Raw genomic sequence first — 15,994 nt, 5'->3', positions numbered from 1 at the left:
TTTGGACTTGTTGACTAAATGGAAAAACCCAGCCTGTAAGCTGTTGAACAGACATTTTTGTTCAAATAACCGCACACCACAGACATATGCCTGTTGTTAAGAAACCCAGGAAATAGAAATATTACGAGTCTGAATACAGCACTGCCATAAGACCAAGACTACACCCTTTTATGGTAGTCAAAAGACATAAAACTAAGACAAAGAAAATTTCCTTAAAAAGGTATGGATTTATCTCAGCCCAAAGTTGTATAAAAGTTGTATGAACTGTACTATTCTGAGGAGAGGAAATCGTCAGGAAGAGGCAACAATGAAGAAGAGGCAGAAGATGAAGACAAGGAAAAATTGCATTGGCAGACGCTCCAGGAGCGTCCTCAAGAGCAACATGGTTTGGCCAATCCACATTCTGAACTGTATTTCATTTGTGAATGTTGTCTAAACCTGTCACTTATTGTCATTTGGCAATCAGATAAAGTATTTTGTCCTCATAGTGTCTGCTTCTGTGGTTCTTCCTATCTATCTTCTTGTAACATCTAGAAATGATCCATCCAGGAATTGGAGCACACAGGTGCAAAGCTCAGGTGTCACCAGCATTAATACAAAGATGGCCTGAATCTGCTGTAAAGGTGCACTGTATTAATGGCACCTCTATGATCTACGCCATTGTTATGATGCAGGAATTTCAAGAAATTATGAAATAACAACAGAAAGTGCTGGAAATGCTCAGCAGGTCAGGCAGCATCTGTGGAGAGAGAAGGAAGAGTTAATGTTTCAGGTCTGTGACTTTTCATTAGAACTGGCAAAGGTTACCATTCTAAACAGGGGTATACAAGCTCTTTGAGAGTAGCTGTAGCTAGTTAATTAGGTCGCTACCTTAAACCGATTTCTAAGCTCTAGCAAAGCTGACACATCATTGTTTTCAGAGAGTATAAATTCAGCGGACTCTCAGTGCTGCTTGTCTGCATTGAGTGCTGCTGGTGGGCACAGAGTGTGAACAAGGGAGTTTGGTAAGTGAGGGAATTCGGTAAGGAGGAGAACTATAAATTACTTAAGAAAAATAAATTTAGTTAAATTAACACAATAAAGATGGCAGGACAGGTGATGTGGTGTGGCTGCAGTATGTGGGAGCTCCTGGATGCCATTGCAATCCATGGCAACCACATCTGCAGTAAGTGTCGGCGGTAGGAGAAGATTTGGCTCAGAGTCATTGAGCTGGAGGCCGAGCTCCAGATGCTGTGATGCATCAGGGAGGAGGAAAGTTACCTGGACAGTTTGTTCCAGAAGGCAGTCACACCCTTTAGGACAGGGTCGTCTGTTTTAGTCATTGATTAGGGGCAGGAAGGTGTGACTGCCAGTCAGGCAAGTAAGGAGATCAAGAAATTGGGAGTGGAGGAACCTCAGCCCTTGGAATTGAGCAAAACGTTTGAGGTTCTTACAGTTTGTATGGACAAGAGTGAAGGCTGCAGTGTGGATGAGCAGACTGACCAAGGCACCATAGTACAGGAAGCCGTTCAAGTGGGGGGAGCAAAAAGGAAAATATTGGTAGTAGGGGACAGTATAGTGAAGGGGATTGACATTGTTTTCTGCAGCAAAGAGCGAGAGTCCAGAAGGCTATGTTGCCTGCCTTGTGCAAGGGTTCGGGACATCTGCTCAGAGCTGAAAATGAACTTACTGTGAGAGGGGGAGGATCTAGTCGTCATGATCCATGTAGGTACCAATTACATAGGCAGCACAAGGAAAGAGGTTCTGCATAGTCTGTATGAGGAGCTAGGCACAAATGAAAAAGCAGAGCCTCAAAGGTAATAATCACTGGATTATTACCTGAGCCACGTGCAAATTGGAGTAGGGCAAATAAGATTAGAGAAATGAATGCATAGCTCAAAGACTGGTGTCGTAGAAGTGGGTTCCGGTTTCTGGGGCACTGGCACCAGTACTGGGGAAAGTGGGGGGTGGCGGGGTGCTGTACCATTGGGACAGTTTGCACCTTAACTATCTGGGACCAGTGTTCTAGCAAGCCACATAGCTAGGGAATTAGAGAGGGTTTAAAACGAAATAATGGGGGCAAGGGATCAAATTTGGGAAGATTTGGTGAATCAATGAGTAGAGACAAGGCAAGAAAGAAAGGTATTAATATGGGAAAAGATAAACAGACTGTGACAGGAAGGGACAGTGAGTCTAAGAGTAAATCAGCAGCCAAGGCTAGAGTTTACAAAAATAATAAAAGGACAAAATTAAAGGTTCTGTATCTGAATTCACATAACATTCAAAACAAAACAGATGAACTGAAAACACAAATAGAAACAAATAAGTACGATCTGATAGCCATTAAATGGCTGCAGGATGACATAGATTTGGACCTGAATATTGAAGGGTACATGACATTTAGGAAGGACAGGAAGCTAGGAAAAGGTGGAGGGGTGGCTCTATGGATTAATGATGGTTTTAGCACAATAAAGTTCAGGAAACCCAGATATAGAAGCAGTTTGGGTCCAGATCAGAAATTATAAAGGCAAGAAGTTACTTGTGGGAGTGTTGTACAGGCCCCCTAACAGTAACCACATATAGGTTGGGGTATAAAAGAAGTAAAAAGGGGTGTTTGTCAGAAGGGTACGGCAATAATCATGGGGGATTTTAATCTGCATATAGACTGGAAAAATCAGATGGGCAAAGGTAGCCTAGATGAGGAGTTCATAGAACATTTTCGGGATAGTTTCTTAGAACAGCATGTTCTGGAGCCAACCAAAGAGCAGGCTATATAAGACCAGACATTGTGCAATAAGATAGGATTAATTCATGACCTCATAGTGAAGGTGCCCTGAGGCAGTAGCAATCATAATATGATTGAATTTTACATTTATTTTGAGGGAGAGAAGAGTGGGTCTAAGACTAGTATTTGAAACTTAAATAAGGGCAATTATGAGGGCATGAAAGCAGAGCTAGCAAAAGTGAACTGGCAAAGTAGTTTAAGGGATAGGTCAATAGAGATGCAGTGGCAGACATTTAAGGGGATATTTCAGAATGCACAGAATAGATACATTGTAATGAGAAAGAAAGATTCCAAGGGGAGGACCCACCATCTGTGGTTAACTAAAAAAGTTACAGATAGTATCAAACTTAAAGAAAAAGCATATAATTTTGCAAAGATGGGTGACAGGTCAGAAGTTTGGATAGAATATAAAAAGCAACAAAGAATGACTAAAAGATTAATAAGGAGGGAAAAATTAGAGTACGAGAGAAAGCTGGCTAGAAATATAAAAACAGAGAGTAAGAATTTCTATAGATATTTAAAAAAGAAAAGAATTTACAAAGTGAGTGTTGGTCCTATAGAAAGTGAGTCTGGGGAATTAATAATGGACGATAAGGACATGGCAGATGAATTGAACAGGTAATTTGCATCGGGCTTCACAATAGAGGATACAAGTAACATCCCAGAAATAGCTATAAATCAGGAAATGGAAGGGAGGGAGGAACTCAAGAAAATTACAATCACCAGGGAAGTGGTACTGAGCAAATTGTTGGAGCTGTGTGCTGACAAGTCTTCGGGTCCTGATGGACTTCATCCTAGAGTCTTAAAAGAAGTGGCTAGTGAGATGGTTGATGCATTGGTTTTAATTTCTCAAAAATTTCCTACATTCAAGGAAGGTTCCACTAGATTGAAAAATAGCCAATGTAACTCCTTTATTCAAGAAGGGAGGGAGACAGAAAGTTGGAAACTACAGGTCACTTAGCTGAACATCTGTCATAGGGAAAATGTTGGAAGCAATTATTAAAGACGTTATAGCAGGGCACTTAGAAAAATTCAAGGTAATCAGGCAGAATCAATATGGTTTTGTGAAAGGGAAATCATGTCTAACCAATTTATTGGAGTTCTTTGAAGAAGTAACGTGCTGTGGATAAAGGGAAACAGGTGGATGTACTGTACTTAGATTTCCAGAAGGCATTTGATAAGGTACCATGTCAAAGGTTATTGCGGAAAATAAAAGCTCATGGTGTAGGGGTTAACATATTGGCACGAATAGAAGATTGGCTAGCTAACAGGGAACAGAGAGTAGGCATAAATGGGTAATCTTCTGGTTGGCAAGATTTAATGAGTGGTGTGCTGCAGGGATCAGTGCTAGGGCCTCAACTTTTGACAATTTATAAAAATGACTTGGATGAAGGGACCAAAGATATGGTTGCTACATTTGCTGATGACACAGGAAAGTAAGTTGTGAAGAGGACATAAGGAGGCTGCAAAGGGATATAGATAGGTTCAATGAGTGGGCAAAGATCTGGCAAATGGAGTATAATGTGGGAAAATGTGAAATTGTTCATTTTGGCAGGAAGAATAAATAAGAAGCATATTATCTAAATGGTGAGAAATTGCAGAGCTCTGGGATGCAGAGGGATCTGGGTGTCCTAGTGTTTGAATTACAAAAGATTAGTATGTAGGTACAGCAAGTAATTAGGAAAGCTAATAGAATGTTATCATTTATTGCAAGGGGAATTGAATACAAAAGTAGGGAGTTTATGCTTCAGTTATACAGGGCATTGGTAAAAAAAAAATACATCTGGAGTATTGGTTGCCGCATTGGACTCCTTATTTAAGGAAGGATGTAAATGTGTTGGAAGCAGTTCAGAGAAAGTTTACTAGACGGGCGGCACAGTGGTGCAGTGGTTAGCACTGCAGTCTCACAGCTCCAGGGACCCGGGTTCGATTCTGGGAACTGCATGTGCGGAGTTTGCAAGTTCTCCCTGTGACCGTGTGGGTTTTCGCCGGGTGCTCAGGTTTCCTCCCACAGCCAAAGACTTGCAGGTTGATAGATAAATTAGCCATTGTAAATTGCCCCTCATATAGGTAGGTGGTAGGGAATATGGGATTACTGCACGGTTAGTATAAATGGGTGGTTGTTGGTTGGCACAGACTCGGTGGGCCGAAGGGCCTGTTTCAGTGCTGTATCTAAATAAATAAATAGACTAAGATCTGGATTGGGTGGGTTGTCTTACGAGGAAAGGTTGGACAGGCTAGGCTTGTATCCAATGGAGTTTAGAAGAGTAAGAGGTGACTTGACTGAAACATGTAAGATTCTGAGGGGTCTTGATAGGGTGGATGTGGGAAGGGTGTTTCCTCTTGTGGGAGAATCATGAACTAGGGGCCACTGTTTAAAAATAAGGGGTCACCCATTGAAGACAGAGATGAGGAGAATATTTTTCTCTCAGAGGATCTTGAGTCTTTGGAACTCTCTTCCTCAAAAGGCAGTGGAAGCAGAGTCTTGGCATATTTTTAAGGCAGAGGTAGATAGATTCCAGATAAGCAAGGGGATGAAAGGATTATCGGTGTAGACGGGAATGTGGAGTTGAGGTTACAAGCAGATCAGTGATGAACTTGTTGAATGGTGAAGCAAGATACTGCTGACCCGCTGAGTACTTGCCAGCAAGTTCTGTTCGTATTTCAGCTCTGTTTGTGCAATGTGCTTGTTTTTGTCTGGCAGTTCAACCTTCAAACATATAATGTAAACACTTCCGGGACTGGTTAGCTTCACGTTATAGTGGGTTTTTATTTTGCCGTTGGCTGCTCTGCTCCTGATCCCCTGCCATGCCTACTGCAGCATATTCTAATTATTTTCCCAGCAAATTGTGGTGTAAATTTGCTACTGGAGGATGGGGAGCACAATATCACCATTGCAGCGATTTCCAGGCGATATAGTGACTGAACCATTACACTTTACAGGTACTGATCTCAGAGACCTGCAGTGTAATTGTGTTTTAGTTATGATTTTGAATCTATCACTATAGACCAATGCTTAAATCCTTCAGCTGTAACATGATCACTCATCATAGATCACACAGCCGAAATTACTAAATGTGAAAGCTGTTTTTCTTGTCACATGGCACTTTAAATGTTAATGTGTCTCATGTATAATTTTTGTAGATTGCACACTGTCTGCAGAATGTTAACTTTCTGTACTTTTTGCAATTAATTTAGATCCTTCCTCAGTAACAAATTTTAATTGTGATTTCTTCTCACTTCAGTTAATGTGATTTAATAAGAAGGTCATAAATAACCTAGTTTATTACAGGGTTTGAAGTAAACCTTTTGAAAACCAGAATATATTATTCATAATATTATTATTAATGTATTTAAATATTATGGCAGAGATGAGATCAATTAAATAGGAATCTGGGTTGTGAGAACTCAAAATTGAGCAGTGAACTTTAAAATAGGTGAAGTAAATAATAACTCAAACAATCTAAGTTGGCAAACATTTAATTAACTTTATTTTAGCTATAATTTCACAGGGATGCTGTTTAATTGCACTGTTTAAATGAGATGTGCATGTTGTATGACAGTGAGATTGGTTGAGAGAACCATTGTGCTCCCAGAGTCTAATGGGAGTGAAATTCAGTTGTAGGAGGTTTGTTAAATACTGTACAGCGATGGAATTGAGCTCTATTACATGAGTTAAGAAATCAATCCAATATCTTGTCATTTGGGAGGAAGACGTAGGAAAAAGTAAATGTGTTGAAAAATGCTGGTTAATGGTCCCAAAATGCATTATTAGTGCATTTGTTCCATAGTTAAAATTGTTATAATGTGTTCGCAGTTTGTTAAGTGCTTGTTAATACAAGAAGGACCTTGTTCAAGTGAAATGGAGAGAAACATATACTGTTCTACAGCAGACAATATAAACAAAAAGAGAGTTATGGACTCCCATTAGGAGCTGACATTAATTTGCAAAGGGAAAATTAGGATTTTGAAGAGAAAACATTAAAATTTTATATGCACTGTAGCTTAAACATTCGTACTCCTGATGGTGATATGCTGATATGGCATTCATTGTAGCACAGTTGGCTTCATTGGCAGATTTCTGACTGGTGTTATGAGCCCAGTTTGAATTCCTTGTTACCTAGCAGTCTAGGAAATGGTACTATTGGCCTGGATTTTATGTTGCCGCCGCCGCAATTGGCGGCAACCGTAAAAAATGGCAGCCCAACGCGCGGACATTACTCCGTGGAGTCGCCGCAATATTAAACGTGGCAGCTCATTTACATGTCCGGGGTGGACTGCCTCCCCGATGATGTGTAGGGGGTAGGCGGTCCATCCCTGGCAACGGCATCTGGTGCCACTGCGCAGGCGCCGACACGATTTTTAAAGGGCTTCCAGCCCTTACATTTAATTTAAATTTTTAAAGTTACACGCATTTCAAATTTAATGAAAAGACATAAATAAATGTTTCTAGCCCCTCTCCCACACCCCCAATAACCAGACATCTCATTCCTTGCCCTCTGCCCCCCTCCCCCGCAAAATACTTACCAGACCTTTCCCTACCCTAAAGTTCACAAACTTTTATCTTTAACTCTTCCCACCATCCCCTACACCAATCATAATGGTTTTAACCCACTCTCCCCCTCCCACATTGAAATACTTACCTCCATCCCCTCCTTCCAGTGTCCCGCATCAGATCACAATATCGGAGCTGGACGGCCGGTGGGAGCAGGTAAGTCAGTAAGGGGGAGCTGTCACAAGACCTCATCGCCGCCAGTAAAATGGGGCAGGGCCTTTCCGGTGTCGAGGCCTTTGGCAGGTCTCTCCCAGAGGCATTTTCCGGGTCCCCCCCACCACGACCACTGATGTAGGGGGTCAGTAAAATTCAGCCTGTTATCTTTAATCGAAATTTGTGGTTGAGATTTGTGAGGCTATTCAACCCAGGAGCATCAATAGTTTAAATGAAATACAGGAAATTATGCTGTATATTGGTGTACAGAAAAGTAACGAACCCTGACCAGCATACATTGCGAAGGCCGAAAGGGTTTTTGAGCTGAAGTAACCTGTTAACAATGCAAGTTGTTTTCGTTAAAGATAAACAAAGTCACTTTAAGGCTATGGAATGTTTAACAAAAAGCAGAGAAGTCATAAAAATCGAGTTGAAACCAAAAAGCAGACATAGATCAAAGCTATGGCTCACTTTGATGCTGAGTTAGAGCTTTAGACCTTTGGAGAAATTCATGTACGCAAAAACATGGAGCCAGAGTATTTGGAAAACATGAAGCTAAGAGACTGATCATGTTTTAAAAATACTAATTCAGCCAGCTTAAATGGTGTATAGAGTGATTTGAAAAGCTGAGAGAGTGACAAACTGATGCCTGTTGATGAAGTCAGAGTTTACCTTCTTTTGAAATGCAGAGAAACTAACCCTATAAGAAGCTATGTTTTGCATTATATATGTTTTTCATTATATATGTTTTATCAGGTAAACTGTCTTTAATTCACTGAGCAACAGTTTTTAAGAAATCAGTAATTTGAGGGATTTTGTTTGTTTAATTGTCCTGTGGTTTTAAACTGTGTATGTGACCAGGAAATGAAGCTGCTATTGTGTTTAACGATAAAGAACTTAAAGGGATCGGTAATTTCCACGAAAGGTGAAGATCTTACTGAAGGAAATGTAAATATATGTTCATCATTAAGGCATTTTCTGATATTGTAGTTTGAACAAAGAATTAGATGCTTTATTGGACAATTGTAGCATAGGTGAATTTTGATAGGTCAGTATGAAGTTGTCAATGGAACATCCTGCCCACCTTGGAAAGAAAAGTGTAAGAGTCATTGCAAACAAGGATTGAGTGCTTAAGTCAGGTAGCTTGGTCAGCGACTGAAGAGAATGATCGGTAGGGAGGTGACCACTAACTGAGTGATCGTGTATATATGATCCCTTGTAACATATTTGTGACTAACGGGTGTATTGTTAACAGGTGTATTGTGAATGGGCATTTTGTATTGTTAACTAGTGTTCCTACCAAACCCAGTAAAGTTGTTAGTGTTTAATTTGAGCTTTGAGTGTTGTCTCCTTATTTCTCATAATTCCCGTGTTTGAACCTTAAAGTAATCAATCAAGGGTAAAAAGTTACATCTTACAGCAGCCACTCCTTAAGTGTGATTTCAGGTCAAAAGACATCAGGGAACTTGGACTGCTGCATTCCTGATAGCTCCCTGGAATCTCATGCACAACTGCATAAACATTTTTTTGTGGTTGTACATTGATGGAGTGGAAGCCGTTGCAGCTGATGAATACTCCTGGTGGTACTGGGGGGTGCCTGGATTGCTACATGTTTGCAGTCGATGACTATGGTGTACATTGCTGTCTTTCAACACAGACAAGTACACAGATTTCAACAAATCCCACCACCAGCAGGAAGAAAACAGCTAACTTGTACCACATTATTAACAAAACATTGTTAATGGCCCATATGTAGCTATTATGAACCTACTAATAATGCTGAACAGTACCAATGCGACAATAGTTCATACACTTCAAAAGTATGTAATTGGTTGTGTCAAGAAAAACCTATATGCCAAATGAGAAATATTCATTTCTCCAGTTGGAAACTTACATTAGACTTTCAAAGGAAAAAATACCACAATAACTTTTAAAAAAAGCAGCCAAGGTGGCCACTGCAATTTACATCTGAAATACCAGAAGATTGAAATGGAGACAAAAGCCTAACAAGAAGCCCAGCCAGGACAATGGCTTGCTCTAAGTGATTGAATTACCTAAAATGGTTTAATTAGCACGACAGTCAAGGCAATCCTCACATATTGACTTTGAAAGAGCAAACCCCCTCCAAGTCTAAATTGACATCCTGGAGCATGTGGAACATTGAATTTCATTAGCAGCTTCCAAAAAAACTTGAAACAATCTGTGACTGTCCATCTCGGGGGGAGGTGTTACACAGACAAAGAGATAAGCAGTAACTGAATGGGCAGCAGCAGGGAAGGCTGCAGGCCTCCCTTTTTGCTCTCTCTCTTTCTCTCTCCACAGACAACATCAAGTTTGGAAACCTTCTGCAACTGGGGGACCCTCCAACCCTACAGACTGCTACAGCCAGGAACCAGGGCAAGAGAGCCAAATACAAGTCTGCCTTCAGGAAAAACCTGAGCAAAGCAAGCCAGCCAATGCGCACTTTGACCAGCAAGGGCTTCAAGAATACAGCTTCAGCCGAGAACTGCCAGATCATCGACTTCACAGACTCTGTATTTAAGTTCCATTTATTCTGGACTTTGATCCAACCACCAAATCTATTTTTCCCTCTGTAACTATTTGTGTGTGTGTGATTCTCATGTGAATGTGTGCGTGAATGTGTTGTGTATTTTTTTTAGTATTTATAAATAGGGATTAGATTGTTAAGCATAATAAACTTACCGCTTTCTTGTTTAAACTCAAGAAAACCTGTCCAATTGGTTCTTTCAAGATCACAGTAAAGATAAAAAGATAAAGCACTCACAGAGGTGGTAAACACAATCACTGTTTAAATAGAATAAAGCCTCTTCCGGCCAAACAAGAGGGAGGGCAAGAGGGGAGCCGGAGACCCACTCCTCACCTGGCCATAACTGTTGTTAAGCACTTTACCTGGAATTTACAGCATAGTGTTACAACCGACTGCTCCAATCAAAGCCCCCCAATAAAAATATACAATTCTGATTGTGGTGGGAGAAACACACTGTTCATTCAATCCCGTCCCTCCACAGATTGTCTAACATATCATTTTAAACTTTCCAAATTAAAGAAAGACCCAGCCAAATTGTACTATCTATTAACCCCCGAATGAGGCGAACTAAACCAGGTATCTTTAAATCAACAAATTAACTGTTTAATTAGAAAAACTAAATTCTTAAATACTACTAAGATATAAACAGCATTTAAAATTGAGGAAATTAGCGTCCTTGCAGATTTATGTTCCTGCCGGATGTGGAACAGTCCAAGGTTGCTTGAAGACCTCACAGCCGTTCGATGGGGGAAAAAGGTTCTTCAACAGTAGAACAGTCCATAGTCTAATCCAGAAGTTAGAATTGTTGCTTTCCTTCTCCAGTGATGAATTTCTACAATTAACAACTTGCAAACACTTTTTAATGAATCAGTTTGGCTTTAGAATTTTTGAGGGATATAAGATTGTCACAGTCTAACGTCCCTTTCTTCAATTCAAATGATCAGAGATCTCTGTTTTGGCATGACTTTTTAGAATTTTGAGAGAGAATAATAAATAAACAGACTAAAATTCTCTTTGTTCAGTTTAAATGGTCTGTTTCCCCTTTAGGTGCCAACACACAGCTGTCTGCCTACGTCTTCTGTTAGAACAAGCTGTTTCCACTTTCAGCCAGTTTAAAATTAAATTGTAACAAATGTATTTCTCGATGCTCAGTCTGAGTGGCTGTATCCAAGGCAACCAAAATGCACCCTTTGAAGCTGGTTGGTTCCCTCTCTGTATGGTTGTGTCCAATGGCAACCAAAATGCACCTTCTTGGTTATTTTTGAGGCTTGCTTGTTCTTGAAGCAGTACAGATCCTCTGCTTTCTTAAAGACGCACCACATGTTTCCCTAAAACAAAAAACTACAGGATCATAACAATAGGAATAGACCATTTGGCCCATCAGGTCTATGACAGTCTCTATACAACTCTCCTCTCGCCTTACTTCATCTCACCCTACCACCATATCTTTCTATTCCTTTCTACCTCATGTATTTATCTAGCTATCTCTAAGATACATCTATGCTATTTGCCATTCAATGTGCCAGAAAGTTCCATTTTAGCACATCATGAGGACGTGAAAGGTGCTATATAAATTCAAGTTATTTTCCCCTTTAACTTCAATAATAAGGGCCACTGCATAAAATACAAATAGTGCACAGCCCATACATGAAAATTATGTATCTTAATGCATATTTTCAGAAATTTGATATGGTTCTTTTATTGTATGCTGATGGCACCAAGCTCAACCTCACCATCACATCTCTCGACCCCTTCACTGTCTCTGAATTGTCACACTGTTTGTCCGACATCCAGTACTGGATGAGCAGAAATTTACACAACTTGTTTCCCCAGCCACCATCTCCATCCTCCTTACTGGCTGAGGTTGAGCCAGACATTTCACAACCTTAGTATCGTATTTAGCTGCAAGGTGAGCTTCCAGCCACATATCCACTCCATCACCAAGACCATATACTTCCACTTCCGTAACATTGCACAGCTCCACCACTGCCTTGGTTCATCTGCTGCTGAAACCCCCATCCATGCCTTTGTAACTTCTAGACTTGATTACCTGACTATTCCAGTACTCCCCTGGCCATCTTCCACCCTATATAAACTTGATTTCATCCAAAAGTCTGCTCCCTATATCCGAACTCTCACCAAGTCTTGTTCATCTCTCACCCCTATGCTTGCTGATCTACTTTGGCTTCTGATCCAGCAATACCTCAATTTTAAAAATGTCATCCATGCTTTCAAATCATTTCATGGCCTTGCCCCTCCTGACCTCTACAACCTCCTCCAGCCCTGCAAGATATCTACACTCCTTTAATTCTGACCTCTTACACATTCCTGATTTTAATTGCTGCACCATTGGTGCCTTTGGCTAGCTATGGAATTACATCCCTGAACCTCTCTGCATCTCTCTCGCTGCTTCTTTAAGATGCTCCTTAAACCCTTCCTCTTTTACCAATTTTTCTGGTTATCTATCCTCATCTCTCCTGTTGGGAGAGTTCCTGTGCCCTCCTGGGTTATACATCCCCAACGTGTGGCCGTATTCCCTGGATTACATGTCCCTGATTTGTGGCCGTATCCCCTGGATTACATTCCACTGACATGTGGCCATATTCCGTGCATTACATGTCCCTGACATGTGGCCATATTCCCTGGATTACATGTCCCTGACTTGTGGCCGTATCCCATGGATTACATTCCCCTGACATGTGGCCATATTCCCTGGATTACATGTCCCTGACATGTGTCCATATTCCCTGTATTACATTCCCCTGACATGTGGCCATATTCCCTGGATTACATGTCCCTGATTTGTGGCTGTATCCCATGGATTACATTCCCCTGACATGTGGCCATATTCCATGCATTACATGTCCCTGACATGTGGCCATATTCCCTGGATTACATGTCCCTGACTTGTGGCCGTATCCCATGGATTACATTCCCCTGACATGTGGCCATATTCCCTGGATTACATGTCCCTATATTCCCTGGATTACATTCCCCTGACATGTAGCCATATTCCCTGGATTACATGTCCCTGGTTTGCGGCCGTATCCCCTGGATGACATTCCCCTGACATGTGGCCATATTCCATGGATTACATGTCCCTGACATGTGGCCATATTCCCTAGATTACATTCCCCTGACATGTGGCCATATCCCCTAGATTACATACCCCTGACATGTGGCCATATCCCCTAGATTAAATGTCCCTGACATGTGGCCATATCCCCTGGATTACATGTCCCTGACTTGTGGCCGTATCCCCTGGATTACATTCCCCAGACATGTGGTCATATTCCCTGGATTCCATGTCACTGACATGTGGCCATATTCCCTGGATTACATTCCTCTGACATGTGGCCATATTCCCTGGATTGTCCCCGACATGTGGCCATATTCCCTGGATTACATGTCCCTGACTTGTGGCCGTATCCCCTGGATTACATTCCACTGACATGTGGCCATATTCCGTGGATTACATGTCCCTGACATGTGGCCAGATTTCAGGGTTACACATCCCTAATATGCGGTCCTATCCCCTGGATTACATGTCCTTGACATGTGGCCATATTCCCTGGATTACATTTCCCTGACATGTGGCCGTATCCCCTGGATTACATGTCAGTGACATGTGGCCGTATCCCCTGGATTACATGTCCCTGACGTGTGGCTATAATCCCTGGATTACATGTCCCGAATGTGCGGCCGTATCCCCTGTGTTACACGTTCCTGACGTGTGGCTGTATCCCTGGATTACACGTCTCTGACGTGTGGCCGTATCCCCTGGGTTACACATCCCCGACGTGTGGCTGTATTCGTAGATTACATGTCCCAGACATGTGGCCAGATTCCAGGATTACACATCCCTAATATCCGGTCCTATCCCCTGGATTACACGTCCCTGACATGTGGCCGTATTCCTGGATTACATGTCCCTGGCATGTGGCTGTATCCCTGGATTACATGTCCCTGACATGTGGCCATATTCCCTGGATTACATGTCCCTGACATGTGGCCATATTCCCTGGATTACATGTCCCTGACATGTGGCCATATCCCCTGGATTACGTGTCCCTGACATGTGGCCGTATTCCCTGGGTTACACGTTCCCGACGTGTGGCTGTATCACTGGATTACATGTCCCTGACGTGTGGCCGTATCCCCTGGGTTACACATCCCCGACGTGTGGCTGTATTCCTGGATTGCATGTCCTGGACATGTGGCTGTATCCCTGGATTACATGTCCCTGACATGTAGCTGTATCCCTGGATTGCATGTCCTGGACATGTAGCTGTATCCCTGGATTGCATGTCCCTGACGTGTGGCTTTTGGGAGGTTTTACTAAATTAAAGGTTCTATATAAATCTAAGTCATTGTTATGAAGTAATCCAATGTTACCAGTGTGTTTGAAAAGGACGAGGCGTAAAAGCTAGCTCCTAGGAACAAAGACTATATGATGTGTTCAATTAATGAACATTTATGCAGCAACTCAGGCACCCATTTAACAAACATTTGAGGTGTCTGAGCAATGGTTCAGATGGTAGGGCTGGGGGGAGAAAGAGGGACCATTTTCCCCATTCAAAGTGGTAAAATTTGATTAGAGTGCTGCATGTTACACAATATTGTTGCGGAGAAAGATCTCACAAAGGAGTTAACTGGGTGGCAGCAGGTAGTGGTAGAGAAGCAGGAGAAAATACGTACAGAAGAGCCAACATCACACAGATACCAGGAACTCCAAGTAAGATGTGAAAGGGTATTGCTGTTTCATTGTTTTCGAGCAGTCTGCTTATGGCCAATAGACCTGACAGTTCAACAGTTGTGACAGTGTTCAAGCATTAGTTATTTTTTCTTATTTGCTGTCAAGAGCAGGGATATTGATTTTGCTGTAAACTTAGATAAATATGATTCCATTTTGTGCTCAATAAAATGACAGAAGCAACACTGAGTGAAAACGATGTCTATTTATTAACAGCTTCTCTGTATGAAGTATCCAAACACATCAGGTCCCCAAGTTTAGACACTGTAACTGGGCATTGTGATTTTGCACTATGTAAAAATGTAAAAAGGATATAGAGGCACTGAAGAAGGTGCAAAAAAGATTTACAAGGATAATACTGGAACTGAGAGGTTCTACCTATTGGAAAAGATTAAACAGGTTGGGGTTCTTTTCTTCAGAAAAGAAAAGACTGAGAGATGACCTGATAGAGTTCTCTAAAATTAGGAAAGAGTTTTAAAGGATGTATTCAGAGAAGATGCTTTCACTCGCTGGGGAGATCAAAACTAGAGGTCATAAATATAAGATTGTCACTAATAAATCCAACAGGGAGTTGAGGAGAAACATCTTTCGCCAGAGAATGGTGAGAATGTAAAACTTACTACCACAGGGAGTAGTTGAAGCCAGATGCATTCAAGGGGAAGGTGGGTAACGACATGAGGAAGAAAGGAATAGAATATTATGCTGATAAAGTTGAATGAAAGGCAGAGGCTCATGTGGGGCAAAAACACAGACATTGGGTTGAATGGCTTGTTTCTGTGCTGTAAATTCTATAGAATCATGTATGTCCTTGGTCTTTATACCTGAGGGGCCAGAAGTAGTAGGTATCTGGCTAATTTTGTGCTATTCCCATGTACCCATGATTCTCGCCTGGAGCATCTCCACTCAAGTCTCACTGTTCCTGGAGGTGCTGTTGGAAGCTGCAGGTAGAAAGCTATGTGCTGGCACACTTGAAATGTTGGGATCACTGTTGCTTGGCTGCTCTGTGGACATTATTCACCATTTCTATAAGTTCAACCACTTTATTCTGAATGCTCTGACATTCAAATGTATGTAAGTCGAACACAGGGTTGTCCAGCATCTGGCCCACAGGTGTAAACTGTACCCAAGCCATTCCTCATCCTCGCTGGGGGTCCATGACTGGAGATGAGAAATTCCTCATTGTCAGACTGGTTTTTAAAGAAGAGCACAAGTCATTTTCAC

The sequence above is a fragment of the Heterodontus francisci genome, chromosome 19, assembly GCF_036365525.1.
Source record: "Heterodontus francisci isolate sHetFra1 chromosome 19, sHetFra1.hap1, whole genome shotgun sequence".
Taxonomy (NCBI): domain Eukaryota; kingdom Metazoa; phylum Chordata; class Chondrichthyes; order Heterodontiformes; family Heterodontidae; genus Heterodontus; species Heterodontus francisci.
The sequence above is the reverse complement of the archived record's forward strand: the minus strand, read 5'-3'. Positions refer to the sequence as shown.